This window comes from Petromyzon marinus, unplaced genomic scaffold, assembly GCF_048934315.1.
Source record: "Petromyzon marinus isolate PM22_M1 ecotype Great Lakes invasive population unplaced genomic scaffold, UKy_Petmar_22M1.pri1.0 PM_G_Scaffold_36, whole genome shotgun sequence".
NCBI classification, from domain to species: Eukaryota; Metazoa; Chordata; class Hyperoartia; order Petromyzontiformes; family Petromyzontidae; genus Petromyzon; species Petromyzon marinus.
Window position 1 is genome coordinate 1,922,906 of NW_027422939.1, and position 14,222 is coordinate 1,937,127.

Below are 14,222 nucleotides of genomic sequence, written 5' to 3' on the forward strand. Positions count from 1 at the left end.
TGACGACGATGCCCATGCGGGGGTCGACGGCGAAGGGGCCAGGCTCGTCCTCCGCCAGGCCGTACGTCACGCGGCCGTCGTCCCCCTCGTCGTCGTCGGCGGCGTGCAGGATGAGCACGAACGTGCCCGCCGGGACGTCCTCGCTCAACGAGGCGGAGTAGTTGGGCCGCTCGAAGACCGGGGCGTGGGCGTTGTAGTCCGCGACGTCGATCGCGACCCCGGCGACGCCCGGGCCGGCGTCGGTGCCGACGTCGAACTCGAAGCGGCGTCTGTCGACCGCCGCCAGGGACCCGCGGACGGAGACGACCCCGGTGGCGGGGTTCACGGCGAAGAAGTCGCCATCGGCGCCGCCTCGGACGACGTACCGGCAGCCCCGCGCGCCGCAAGAGGCTCGAACCGCGAGCACGACGGCGCGGGGCGGAGACTGCCGCTCGACGGCGCCCGCGTAGATGCTCCGCTCGAACGCGCCGGCGGCGCCGCCCCCCCGGACCGTGACCGTGACGGGCCGCGAGTGCCTGGGCGGCCTCCCCCCGTCGCGAGCCTGCACGGTGAGGTTCACCCCGAAGGGGAAGTCCGCCCAGTCCAGCCGCCCCGAGAGCCTCACCGCGTAGGCCGAGGCGGTGCCGGCGCCGTCCATCGGGGCGACGGAGAACGCCCGGAGGGGGTCGCCGGCGACGATCTCCACGGCGACGATCTCCCCCTCGGGGCCGGCGTCGCGGTCCACCGCAGCGAGCTCCGCGTACGCGGCAGCGGGGTCGGCGAACGGCGCCCCTTGCCCGCGGGTCGCGACGACTGTGACGCGCGGGGCGTGGGCGTTCGCCCGGCTCACATTCACCGCGACACGCGCCGAGCTGCTCAGCCCGCCGCCGTCGACGGCCATCACCTTGAACTCGTGCAGCCCCGCGTCGCCGGGCTCCGTCAGCCTCCTGGCGAGCGTCACCGCGCCGCTCGTCGGGTGCACGGCGAACGCGTCCGAGCGCCACGCCAGGGCGTAACTGAAGCGCCCGTTGGGGCCCTCGTCGGCGTCCGTGGCGGCGACACGTAGGACCGTGGTGCCCGCCGGCGCGTCGTTGGCGACGCTCGCGGCGTACGACAAAGCCGAAAACAGCGGATTCAGGTCGTTGCGGTCCAGCACCTGGACGAAGACCGTGGCGGACGCCGAACCGCGGCTGTTCTCGGAGAACGCCTTCACCCCCAGCGTGTAGCCGTGGCGCTCCTCGCGGTCCAACGGCACGCCCCTCGTGCGGACGCGCAGGAACCAAAAGTCGCCCACGACGAGCCCCTCCGCCTCGAACGCGGCCCCCTCGTCCCCGGACACGACGGCGTACCGGGCCCCGGGGGCCGAGCGGCCGACGTGGATCCCCATCTTGTCGTGGCTCTCCACGTACGTCCCGGGCGCGGAGTTTTCGTAGACGGTGGCTTTGTAGGACAAGCTGGTGAAGCGCAAGGCGGGCTTCGGCCGGCCCCGTTGCCCGTCGAGGCATTTCCCGCATGGCGGCAGCAGCAGCAGGAGCAGCAGCGGGAGGAGCGCCGAGGCCATCGTGTTGGGCGTCAGGCTCTGCGCCCGAGAGCCGCCGACGACACGGAGCCGCGGTCGGAGAGGTGGGCGACGCCAAAGTCTGGCGCTCCCAATGGGGTGTCGGTCCTCCTCCTCCTCCTCTAACATGTCAGATCAAGACCAAACACAAACCAAACTATTTTTTTTTGCCAGGTAAGGCACCCCGCTGAGCTACCGGGTAGTGCTTTTTGAGAAGCGAATTGGCTGTCGTGAACGATAGCTCAACAAAGTGGCTCATCATCGTCGTCGTCACCTCGTGGACATTTATAATTACAGCAGCAGCCAAATACTTGAAAAGGCACGTTTCTACAGGCACAGAGATCCACAGAAACCCACCCACTGCGAGACCAGAGAGACCCACTCACCTTGGTAGGGTGTGGGCTGGGCCGCTCCCCCGGCCACGCTACAATAATACTATCTAAGCGCAGTAATAATAATATCTAGGGGCTCTATAGTAGTAACAGGATGCATTGGTGTGGAGTGGGGAGAAGAGGACATTCAACCTCAGCGTGTTGTGTGCGTTTTTGTTGCAGTTTTAACGCGAATGAAAATGTGTGCCGATCGTGTGTGCATTGCTAGGGGCAACCCCTGCCAGCGGTGCAAAGTGTAATTATATAAATGCTTACGATACCAATGTGTGCGACTTGCCTGTAGAGTGTGCAGGCGAATAAAAAAGGACGCACGCCTCCGTCGATGGTGCGTGAGAGCTTGCAGGGGCCAACCGTGCGAGCGTTGTGCACGTGCGCGCAGCTGATGACGTTGTCTCCGGGCCGAGGCGCGTGGGGAAATAAATAAATAAATAAATAGATAGCCGCAAACCTAACTAAATATTTAAATGGAAATCGCCAACACAACTCAACTTTAACTCTTTTGAATGCGAGCGACGGGAAGACGGCACAGCGCTTGCCCACGGCGTGCTTCCTGGCAGAAACATTTCTCACGTGAACCCCACGGTTTGGTAGCCAAATCCCTCGCAAGCACGCGTGCGCAGACGGACACAGACAGACGATAAAATTAATTGTATAGGTTAGAGAGACAAAGACCCCCCCGTGTAGCCTTAACAGACTGTAGGGGCAAGTGCTGTTTGCGAGCGCCTACGAAGGCCGGTAACGGTACACGAGGGGGTGGGTGGCCAGCAACCACACCCGACCGCCTTTGTCTCCCCAGTGGCGATGTTTACTACACACCGCACCAGGTACTCATTTGAGGCTGAGTCGACCTAGGGGAGGCCCAGGATCGGTTTAGATAATCGTCACTGATGGTGTTGGCCGTGAGCGGGAATCGAACCCGGGTCGCTGGGTTCATAGCGCAGCGCGACAACCGCTACACTACCGCTCCCCATATAGACCACACACACCACATTATTATATATACAGGTAGTCCCCGACTTACGATGGAGATGCGTTACCACGACCCCATCGTAAGTCGAAAATATCGTAATGCGAAAATGGCCTAAGCCTACCCAGGAGTCTTAAAGAATGGTGATAGTTTAGCAAAACAGAGCAATTTACAGTATCGTACTGTATAAACTATACACTGTATGTATTTATTAATTACAATACTGTATTGCACAGTAAAATTCAAAGTAAAAAACAAGGTAAATTCTTAGCCTACCTATGTGAACTGCAATTTCATAGAAAGTGTTTTCAGGAAACAATCCTATCTGCTATAAAAACTTTTAACATGCATTAAACGTATGTATCGTAGTAACCCTAAAATGAAATCGCTAAAGCTATGTTATCATACACGCATTGAACGTATCGTAACGTATCATATTGTACTGGACTCACCAAGATTCTGTCCGTCGTCTGCACACTTGAACGATGTTAGGTTGATGGCCACATTAACTTAGTTGTTGGAAGAGGAGGATGGCGATGATCAAGTTACAGTCTCGTACCTCGTAGCACGCTGCTGCGTTTGCCTGCCGCGCAAAATTAAAAATATTTTGCTATTTTGTCATATTGCTATCGCCATCGTAACTGTGGTGCCACCACAGCGGAGCAACTCCGCCGGCTCTACCCTCTACTCGCACCCCCCTCCCCATCCCACGAACGCACGCACGCCCCACTAAACACCCGCATGCACCCCCGTAGGGTCGCGAGGAGGGATCACCTGGTGCGATGGGTTTTCACCCGAGGACCCCACTAGCAGGGATGTTCCACGGTTTCCCCGGACCAGGAAATTGGCCGAGCCCCCCAGACCGGATTATATGGCGCCCCCCCCAAGAAGGGGGCATAGAGCTTTACAGGCCGGCCGTGATGAAGCATACACAGCATGGGGGGGTGGGACCTTCAGCCAGTACCCAGCGGCAGGGTAAACAGTGGGGTGGGAGGGAAAAGCCCCTAGGCAGATAAGAAGTTGACTTAAGTTGGAGGGAACGAGGGGATTATCGATGAGTCAACGGCGAGGAACGCAGGCACAGACACAATGGGAAGGGGGGGGGATGACGCGACCCCCCCCCCACCCAACGGCCAGAGCGCTCAAAGCGGCCGCAAAGAGGATTCGATTGGATGCGCAGGATGACGTCATGTGACCCGGGGGTTAAGGGGCTTTGGAGACATAAGGGGGCCGGAGGGGTGGATTGAATCAGAGTTCTTCTGGAGCGGCGGGAGAGACCAGCCGTCCTCAGCGTCCGTGCGACGCCTGCAGGGTGGAGCTGGAAACGGTCGGCCAGAAAAAGTCCCCGAGGCGAGCATCTTCCCCAGCCCCCATCGGGCAGCTGAAGAGGTGAGTGGGTACGGGAAAGGGGGGCCAATTCAGTCAGCTCGAGCTTGGGGGATAGACGCAATCTGCGACGGGTAAGTGATAGGAGGAAGGGTGCTGGCTGGAGGGGGCCATAAACGGGGGTTCACTATTCGCTCCGGGAAATAAATCTCAGCACAGACTGACGCTGTGACGCGTGGTGCCATGTGTGCATCTGTGAAGAGCGGTGGGACAGCAGTCGGCGCAACGACGGTGTGTGGGTGACTTTAATCGGCATAGGCAAGACGCGCACACGCACAAATAAATAATTAATTAGAGGGACGCTTGAACGCGCCCGCGAGCGTAGCGCGCAGAGAGTAATTAATTATTGATTCCGAGCACCTTGGCTTGTTGACACAATGGCTTAGCAGAAGTAATTAATTAACTCTAAACAGCCGGCCAGTCAAACCATTACGTCATCCACGCGGTTAGGCCACACGGAGTGGGGGAATCACGCGGCGCCTAATCAACCCCTAGGCGGGCTGGGCCAGCCGCTAGCTATGTCGGTCCGAGAGACACAAACGCGGAGGGGACGGGGGTGGGGGAGGCAAACACCCCCCCCCCGCGCGTGGAGGGGGAGGGGGGTACCAGCCCCCACCCATTAGACGTGGCGCCCCCCCCCCGCTCGTGGTGAGTGAGATCAGCCCCCACGTAATGGGGAGTGGGGAGGGGGGCACTAGCCCCCACATAACATCTAAATATCGTAAGTCGGACCGTCGTAAGTTGGGGACCACCTGTATAGAGACCACACACACCACACATTATGATAGAGACCACACATTATTATTTATATAGAGACCACACACACACACCACACATTATTATTATAGAGCAGGGGTCGGGAACCTATGGCTCGCGAGCCAGATGTGGCTCTTTTGATGATTGCATATGGCTCGCAGATAAAACAAAATATTCTCACTTGTTGTAATCCATCCATCTATTTTTCACTGCGCATGTCCTGTTCAGGGCTGCAGGAGCAATTGTCCATTATTTTAATTGGATGATACTGGCCTACGTTTGCCGTTGCTGGGTAAAACAGGTAAACGCCCCCTTTTGAATCAGTCTGAGACTGCGTCTGCTCGGTCATTAGCTCAAAGCTGACCCTTCGACGAAGATGGCGAAAAGAAAAAAAGACGACGAGTATCGTACATTTCAGGACGAACGGACCGAAGAATTCGCCTTTGTGGAGAGAGCGGGTTCTGCGGTGTGTCTAATTTGCAATGACAAAATTACATCGTTGAAACAGTCGAATGTAAAGCGGCACTTCGACACGCGCCACGCTACCTTTGCATCAAAATACCCTGCGGGAGACAGCAGAAAGAAAGCGTGCCAAGAGCTTCTGAGCAGGGTGCAAGCTAGCCAGCAGCAACTCCGCGTATGGACCCGGCAAGGTGACTATAATTCGGCTAGCTTTGCTGGTTCTTTAGCAATAGTGAGGAACGGAAAACCATTCACAGATGGCGAGTATGCTAAAACGTTCATGCTGGATGTAGCCAATGAACTTTTTGATGATCTTCCGAACAAAGACAAGATAATCAAACGGATACAAGACATGCCTCTGTCGGCAAGAACTGTTCATGATCATACCATCGTGATGGCAAACAAAGTGGAGGAAACGCAAGTGAAGGACATAAATGCAGCGCCGTTCTTTTCTCTGGCTTTGGATGAGTCAACAGACGTGAGCCATTTGTCGCAGTTCAGCGTGATTGCAAGATATGCTGTTGGTGACACACTGCGCGAAGAAAGTCTTGCTGTTCTGCCATTAAAAGGGTCCACAAGAGGTGAGGATTTATTCAAGTCTTTCATGGAGTTTGCTCAAGAAAAAAGTCTACCTATGGATAAACTTCTCTCAGTGTGTACTGATGGTGCTCCGTGTATGGTGGGGAAAAACAAAGGATTTGTGGCGCTTCTCCGTGAACATGAAAATAGACCCATCCTAAGTTTCCATTGCATTATATACCAGGAGGCACTTTGTGCTCAGATGTGTGACAGGCAGTTTGGCGAAGTGATGTCGCTGGTCATTCGTGTGATCAACTTTATTGTTGCCCGAGCCTTAAATGATCGCCAGTTTAAAACACTGCTGGATGAAGTTGTAAATAACTATCCTGGTCTGCTTTTGCACAGCAATGTGCGTTGGTTGTCAAGAGGGAAGGTGCTTAGCCGTTTTGCGGCTTGCCTGAACGAAATCCGGACTTTCCTTGAAATGAAAGGCGTCGGGCATCCTGAGCTAGCCGACACCGAGTGGCTCCTCAAGTTTTACTATCTCGTAGATCTGACTGAACATCTGAACCAGCTCAACGTGAAAATGCAAGGCATTGGAAATACAGTGTTATCCCTTCAACAAGCTGTATTTGCTTTTGAAAACAAGCTGGAGCTTTTCATCACGGATCTTGAAACAGGTCGTTTACTACATTTTGAAAAACTGAGCCAATTTAAAGATGCATGCACAGCAAGTGAGCCCATTCAAAACCTTGATCTCCACCAGCTAGCTGGCTGCACATCCAGTCTCCTACAGTCCTTCAAAGCACGCTTTGGAGAATTTCGTGAGCACACTCGTCTTTTTAAGTTCATCACCCATCCAAACGAGTGTTCACTGAACACAGCCGACCTGAATTACATCCCTGGTGTCTCCGTCAGAGATTTTGAAGCAGAAGTGGCTGACCTGAAGGCCTCAGACATGTGGGTGAATAAGTTCAAGTCACTGAATGAAGATTTGGAAAGAATCACACGACAGAAAGCGGAGTTGGCGAGCAAGCACATGTGGACAGAAATGAAAAAACTCCAACCCGAAGACCAGCTGATTCTCAAAACTTGGAACGCGCTTCCTGTCACATACCACACACTGCAGCGTGTGAGTATTGCTGTATTGACCATGTTTGGATCTACGTATACATGTGAGCAGTCATTCTCACATCTTAAAAACATCAAGTCCAACCTACGATCACGTTTAACGGATGAAAGCCTCAACGCTTGCATGAAGCTTAACCTCACCAAGTACCAACCCGACTACAAAGACATCAGCAAATCCATGCAGCACCAGAAGTCGCATTAATGGTGAGTGTTATAACAACATTATTTAAAAGAATAAATTCAGAGGCTTATTATACTGACATTTAGTTGAATTCACTTTTAAAATATATTATATGGCTCTCACTGAAATAAATTTCCAAATTTTTTGCTTTCATGGCTCTCTTAGTCAAAAAGGTTCCCGACCCCTGTTATAGAGAGACCCCCCACACACACACATATTCTACAAACAAAATGAAGGTACCCCCATGGGTTCTCCCTGATCAGTGGTACCAAATGTTTTCAATGAGAAATTTGAAACAGATGCCATCCAGCCATCCACCCTACGTCCTTCCTTGTGGAAGAGATACGTAGATGACACTTTCGTCATTTGGCCGCATGGCCTGCCAGCACTGAACCATTTTTTCAACCACATAATTTCCATACACCCATCCATCAGATTCACCATGGAAGTGGAGAATGACGATAAGCTACCATTCCTGGATGTTTTGATCGAGGAGAGGCCTGATGGCTCATTGGGACATTGCGTCTGCAGGAAAGCCACCCACACGGGTTCCTTTCTAAAGCCTGATTCCCAACACCATCCGGCCCAGAAGAATTCCCCCATCAAATCACTACACTGTAGGGCAACACTGCATCTCCGACCAACATCACCGAGCCAGTGAGCCGGAGCACGTACACAAGGCCCTCAAGATGAATGGATATTCAGGCCGCACAATCCACAAAGCTGTATCCCAAACCATGGGGAGACAACCATCTGAGCACCCAGTTAAAACCATCACCTTGCCATACATAGCAGGTGTTACCAAAAAGATTTCCAAAATCTTAAACATACACAAGATCCAGGTACGAATCAATACAATACACAAAATCCGTGATTGATCACATCTGTTAAGGATGTCATTCCTGACATGCAATACCCGGGTGTCTACAAACCAAGTTGTGTCTGCAGCAGCAGTGACATTGGGGAAACGAAACGACGTGTCTCGGACCGTGTTCGCGAACACAAGGCAGATTTGAAACACTGCAGAACCAATACCTCTGCCGTGGCTGATCATTGTTATAACGCTGTGGGCTTGCACGATATTGTGTTTTCCGAGACCAAGATACTCCGCAAACCTTTGGGCCACCATCGAGATTTGTCCATCAAGCCGTCCAGATATATAAACACAGAAACAATTTCAACCGAGGAGATGGGCATAAGCCGAGCAATCATTGGAAGGACGTTATGAACCGGGTAAAGTAATAACTCGCTGTGATGCTTCCAACCTTCCTGCCGTTTGGCCGTTACCTCCGACTGAGTTGCATTGCCCTGTGGGATGCACTTTGCATTAACGGGCTGGGGTTCTCACTAACATCGCCACCTCTGCTCCCTTTGCCTCGATGCATCAATGGTTCTTACCGTTCGATGGGCGCGTTTCTCACCTGGCACGGCCACTACTGCGGTGGTTGACGCGCTTGCCTCTCACAGCGCAGGCCTGGCCAGTTTGTGCTCCACAGACTTGACGTTCGCTTGGTAATCTCCCCCAATCGCTCTCCCTCTCTCCCATCGACAGTGCCAATCCCCCGTTAACGCTACCGCTGTGCAGGCGACGGTGTGCTCTCATGCGGCGATGGAAGCTCATTGACTTTGACACGCTCATCTCTCACTAATCTCTCTCCCCATAATCTCGCCCATTGACACAGCTGACATATACAACCCGTTGTGGTAGCAGCGTTCTCGCTGTGTTCTTCCTAGTTCAGCTGTTCTATACTGCTGGGTTCTGTTTCGCCTGATGACAATCGCTTGTGTTGCGATCGAAACGTCGTGAAATATATTTTATTTTGCGTCTACGCGACTTTAACGAAAGAACCAAGAATATGAACACACATTGTTACCATGATATAGAGACCACATACACATTACATATATAGAGACCGCACACCCCCTGTAGTAGACACATCGTCGAATGCAGTAGCAGTGGTAGTAGTGCTGGCAGTAGTGGTGGTACTAGTGATAGTCGTGGTGGTAGTAATAGTAGTGGTGGCTGTCGTGGTGATAGTAGCTAGTGGTGATAGTAGTTAGTGATAGTTAGTGGTGAAAGTTACATTGCCACTTGCCTGCAGAGTGGTGAGAGCGGACAGCACCAAATGGGGCCGTTAGCAGCAGCACGGGATGGAGACGGCGGCACGCTGAGGGGTTGGTGACAGCGCTGCCCCTAATAACGTGTTGTAGTGTGTGTATGGGTCTCTAAACGTGTTGTAGTGTGTGTGTGTGGGTCTCTAAACGTGTTGTAGTGTGTGTGTGGGTCTCTAAACGTGTTGTAGTGTGTGTGTGTGGGTCTCTAAACGTATTTTAGTGTGTGTGTGTGTGGGTCTCTAAACTTGTTGTAGTGTGTGTGTGGGTCTCTAAACTTGTTGTAGTGTGTGTGTGGGTCTCTAAACGTGTTGTAGTGTGTGTGTGGGTCTCTAAACGTGTTGCAGTGTGTGTGTGGGTCTCTAAACGTGTTGTAGTGTGTGTGTGGGTCTCTAAACGTGTTGTAGTGTGTGTGTGGGTCTCTAAACGTGTTGTAGTGTATGTGGGTCTCTAAACTTGTTGTAGTGTGTGTGTGGGTCTCTAAACGTGGTGTAGTGTGTGTGTGGGTCTCTAAACGTGGTGTAGTGTGTGTGTGGGTCTCTAAACGTGGTGTAGTGTGTGTGGGTCTCTAAACGTGTTGTAGTGTGTTGTGTGGGTCTCTAAACGTGTTGTAGTGTGTGGGTCTCTAAACTTGTTGTAGTGTGTGTGTGGGTCTCTAAACGTGGTGTAGTGTGTGTGTGGGTCTCTAAACTTGTTGTAGTGTGTGTGTGGGTCTCTAAACGTGGTGTAGTGTGTGTGTGGGTCTCTAAACTTGTTGTAGTGTGTGTGTGGGTCTCTAAACGTGTTGTAGTGTGTGTGGGTCGCTAAACTTGTTGGAGTGTGTGTGTGGGTCTCTAAACTTGTTGTAGTGTGTGTGTGTGGGTCTCTAAACGTGCTGTAGTGTGTGTGTGTGGGTCTCTAAACGTGTTGTAGTGTGTGTTGGTCTCTAAACGTGTTGTAGTGTGTGTGTGGGTCTCTAAACGTGTTGTAGTGTGTGTGTGTGGGTCTCTAAACGTATTGTAGTGTGTGTGTGTGGGTCTCTAAACTTGTTGTAGTGTGTGTGTGGGTCTCTAAACTTGTTGTAGTGTGTGTGTGGGTCTCTAAACGTGTTGTAGTGTGTGTGTGGGTCTCTAAACGTGTTGTAGTGTGTGTGTGGGTCTCTAAACGTGTTGTAGTGTGTGTGTGGGTCTCTAAACGTGTTGTAGTGTGTGTGTGGGTCTCTAAACGTGTTGTAGTGTATGTGGGTCTCTAAACTTGTTGTAGTGTGTGTGTGGGTCTCTAAACGTGGTGTAGTGTGTGTGTGGGTCTCTAAACGTGGTGTAGTGTGTGTGTGGGTCTCTAAACGTGGTGTAGTGTGTGTGGGTCTCTAAACGTGTTGTAGTGTGTTGTGTGGGTCTCTAAACGTGTTGTAGTGTGTGTGTGGGTCTCTAAACTTGTTGTAGTGTGTGTGTGGGTCTCTAAACGTGTTGTAGTGTGTGTGTGGGTCTCTAAACGTGTTGTAGTGTGTGTGTGGGTCTCTAAACGTGTAGTGTGTGTGTGGGTCTCTAAACGTGTTGTAGTGTATGTGGGTCTCTAAACTTGTTGTAGTGTGTGTGTGGGTCTCTAAACGTGGTGTAGTGTGTGTGTGGGTCTCTAAACGTGGTGTAGTGTGTGTGTCTCTAAACGTGGTGTAGTGTGTGTGGGTCTCTAAACGTGTTGTAGTGTGTTGTGTGGGTCTCTAAACGTGTTGTAGTGTGTGTGTGGGTCTCTAAACTTGTTGTAGTGTGTGTGTGGGTCTCTAAACTTGTTGTAGTGTATGTGTGGGTCTCTAAACGTGTTGTAGTGTGTGTGTGGGTCTGTAAACGTGTTGTAGTGTGTGTGTGGGTCTCTAAACGTGTTGTAGTGTGTGTGTGGGTCTCTAAACGTGTTGTAGTGTATGTGGGTCTCTAAACTTGTTGTAGTGTGTGTGTGGGTCTCTAAACGTGGTGTAGTGTGTGTGTGGGTCTCTAAACGTGGTGTAGTGTGTGTGTGGGTCTCTAAACGTGGTGTAGTGTGTGTGGGTCTCTAAACGTGTTGTAGTGTATTGTGTGGGTCTCTAAACGTGTTGTAGTGTGTGTGTGGGTCTCTAAACTTGTTGTAGTGTGTGTGTGGGTCTCTAAACGTGTTGTAGTGTGTGTGTGGGTCTCTAAACGTGGTGTAGTGTGTGTGTGGGTCTCTAAACTTGTTGTAGTGTGTGTGTGGGTCTCTAAACGTGTTGTAGTGTGGGTGGGTCGCTAAACTTGTTGTAGTGTGTGTGTGGGTCTCTAAACTTGTTGTAGTGTGTGTGTGTGGGTCTCTAAACGTGCTGTAGTGTGTGTGTGGGTCTCTAAACGTGTTGTAGTGTGTGTTGGTCTCTAAACGTGTTGTAGTGTGTGTGTGGGTCTCTAAACGTGTTGTAGTGTGTGTGGGTCTCTAAACGTGTTGTAGTGTGTGTGTGGGTTTCTAAACTTGTTGTAGTGTGTGTGTGGGTCTCTAAACTTGTTGTAGTGTGTGTGTGGGTCTCTAAACGTGTTGTAGTGTGTGTGTGGGTCTCTAAACTTGTTGTAGTGTGTGTGTGTGTGGGTCTCTAAACTTGTTGTAGTGTGTGTGTGGGTCTCTAAACTTGTTGTAGTGTGTGTGTGGGTCTCTAAACGTGTTGTAGTGTGTGTGTGGGTCTCTAAACGTGTTGTAGTGTGTGTGTGTGGGTCTCTAAACGTGCTGTAGTGTGTGTGTGGGTCTCTAAACGTGTTGTAGTGTGTGTGTGGGTCTCTAAACGTGTTGTAGTGTGTGTGTGGGTCTCTAAACGTGTTGTAGTGTGTGTGTGGGTATCTAAACTTGTTGTAGTGTGTGTGTGGGTCTCTAAACTTGTTGTAGTGTGTGTGTGGGTCTCTAAACGTGTTGTAGTGTGTGTGTGGGTCTCTAAACCTGTTGTAGTGTGTGTGTGTGGGTCTCTAAACGTGCTGTAGTGTGTGTGTGGGTCTCTAAACTTGTTGTAGTGTGTGTGTGGGTCTCTAAACGTGTTGTAGTGTGTGTGTGTGTGGGTCTCTAAACGTGTTGTAGTGTGTGTGTGGGTCTCTAAACTTGTTGTAGTGTGTGTGTGGGTCTCTAAACGTGTTGTAGTGTGTGTGTGGGTCTCTAAACCTGTTGTAGTGTGTGTGTGGGTCTCTAAACGTGTTGTATAGTGTGTGTCGGTCTCTAAACTTGTTGTAGTGTGTGTGTGGGTCTCTAAACTTGTTGTAGTGTGTGTGTGGGTCTCTAAACGTGTTGTAGTGTGTGTGTGGGTCTCTAAACGTGTTGTAGTGTGTGTGTGGGTCTCTAAACGTGTTGTAGTGTGTGTGTGGGTCTCTAAACGTGTTGTAGTGTGTGTGTGGGTCTCTAAACGTGTTGTAGTGTATGTGGGTCTCTAAACTTGTTGTAGTGTGTGTGTGGGTCTCTAAACGTGGTGTAGTGTGTGTGTGGGTCTCTAAACGTGGTGTAGTGTGTGTGTGGGTCTCTAAACGTGGTGTAGTGTGTGTGGGTCTCTAAACGTGTTGTAGTGTGTTGTGTGGGTCTCTAAACGTGTTGTAGTGTGTGTGTGGGTCTCTAAACTTGTTGTAGTGTGTGTGTGGGTCTCTAAACGTGTTGTAGTGTGTGTGTGGGTCTCTAAACGTGGTGTAGTGTGTGTGTGGGTCTCTAAACTTGTTGTAGTGTGTGTGTGGGTCTCTAAACGTGTTGTAGTGTGTGTGGGTCGCTAAACTTGTTGGAGTGTGTGTGTGGGTCTCTAAACTTGTTGTAGTGTGTGTGTGTGGGTCTCTAAACGTGCTGTAGTGTGTGTGTGTGGGTCTCTAAACGTGTTGTAGTGTGTGTTGGTCTCTAAACGTGTTGTAGTGTGTGTGTGGGTCTCTAAACGTGTTGTAGTGTGTGTGTGTGGGTCTCTAAACGTATTGTAGTGTGTGTGTGTGGGTCTCTATACTTGTTGTAGTGTGTGTGTGGGTCTCTAAACTTGTTGTAGTGTGTGTGTGGGTCTCTAAACGTGTTGTAGTGTGTGTGTGGGTCTCTAAACGTGTTGTAGTGTGTGTGTGGGTCTCTAAACGTGTTGTAGTGTGTGTGTGGGTCTCTAAACGTGTTGTAGTGTGTGTGTGGGTCTCTAAACGTGTTGTAGTGTATGTGGGTCTCTAAACTTGTTGTAGTGTGTGTGTGGGTCTCTAAACGTGGTGTAGTGTGTGTGTGGGTCTCTAAACGTGGTGTAGTGTGTGTGTGGGTCTCTAAACGTGGTGTAGTGTGTGTGGGTCTCTAAACGTGTTGTAGTGTGTTGTGTGGGTCTCTAAACGTGTTGTAGTGTGTGTGTGGGTCTCTAAACTTGTTGTAGTGTGTGTGTGGGTCTCTAAACGTGTTGTAGTGTGTGTGTGGGTCTCTAAACGTGTTGTAGTGTGTATGTGGGTCTCTAAACGTGTAGTGTGTGTGTGGGTCTCTAAACGTGTTGTAGTGTATGTGGGTCTCTAAACTTGTTGTAGTCTGTGTGTGGGTCTCTAAACGTGGTGTAGTGTGTGTGTGGGTCTCTAAACATGGTGTAGTGTGTGTGTCTCTAAACGTGGTGTAGTGTGTGTGGGTCTCTAAACGTGTTGTAGTGTGTTGTGTGGGTCTCTAAACGTGTTGTAGTGTGTGTGTGGGTCTCTAAACTTGTTGTAGTGTGTGTGTTGGTCTCTAAACGTGGTGTAGTGTGTGTGGGTCTCTAAACGTGTTGTAGTGTGTGTGGGTCTCTAAACGTATTGTAGTGTGTGTGTGTGGGTCTCTAAACTTGTTGTAGTGTGTGTGTGGGTCTCT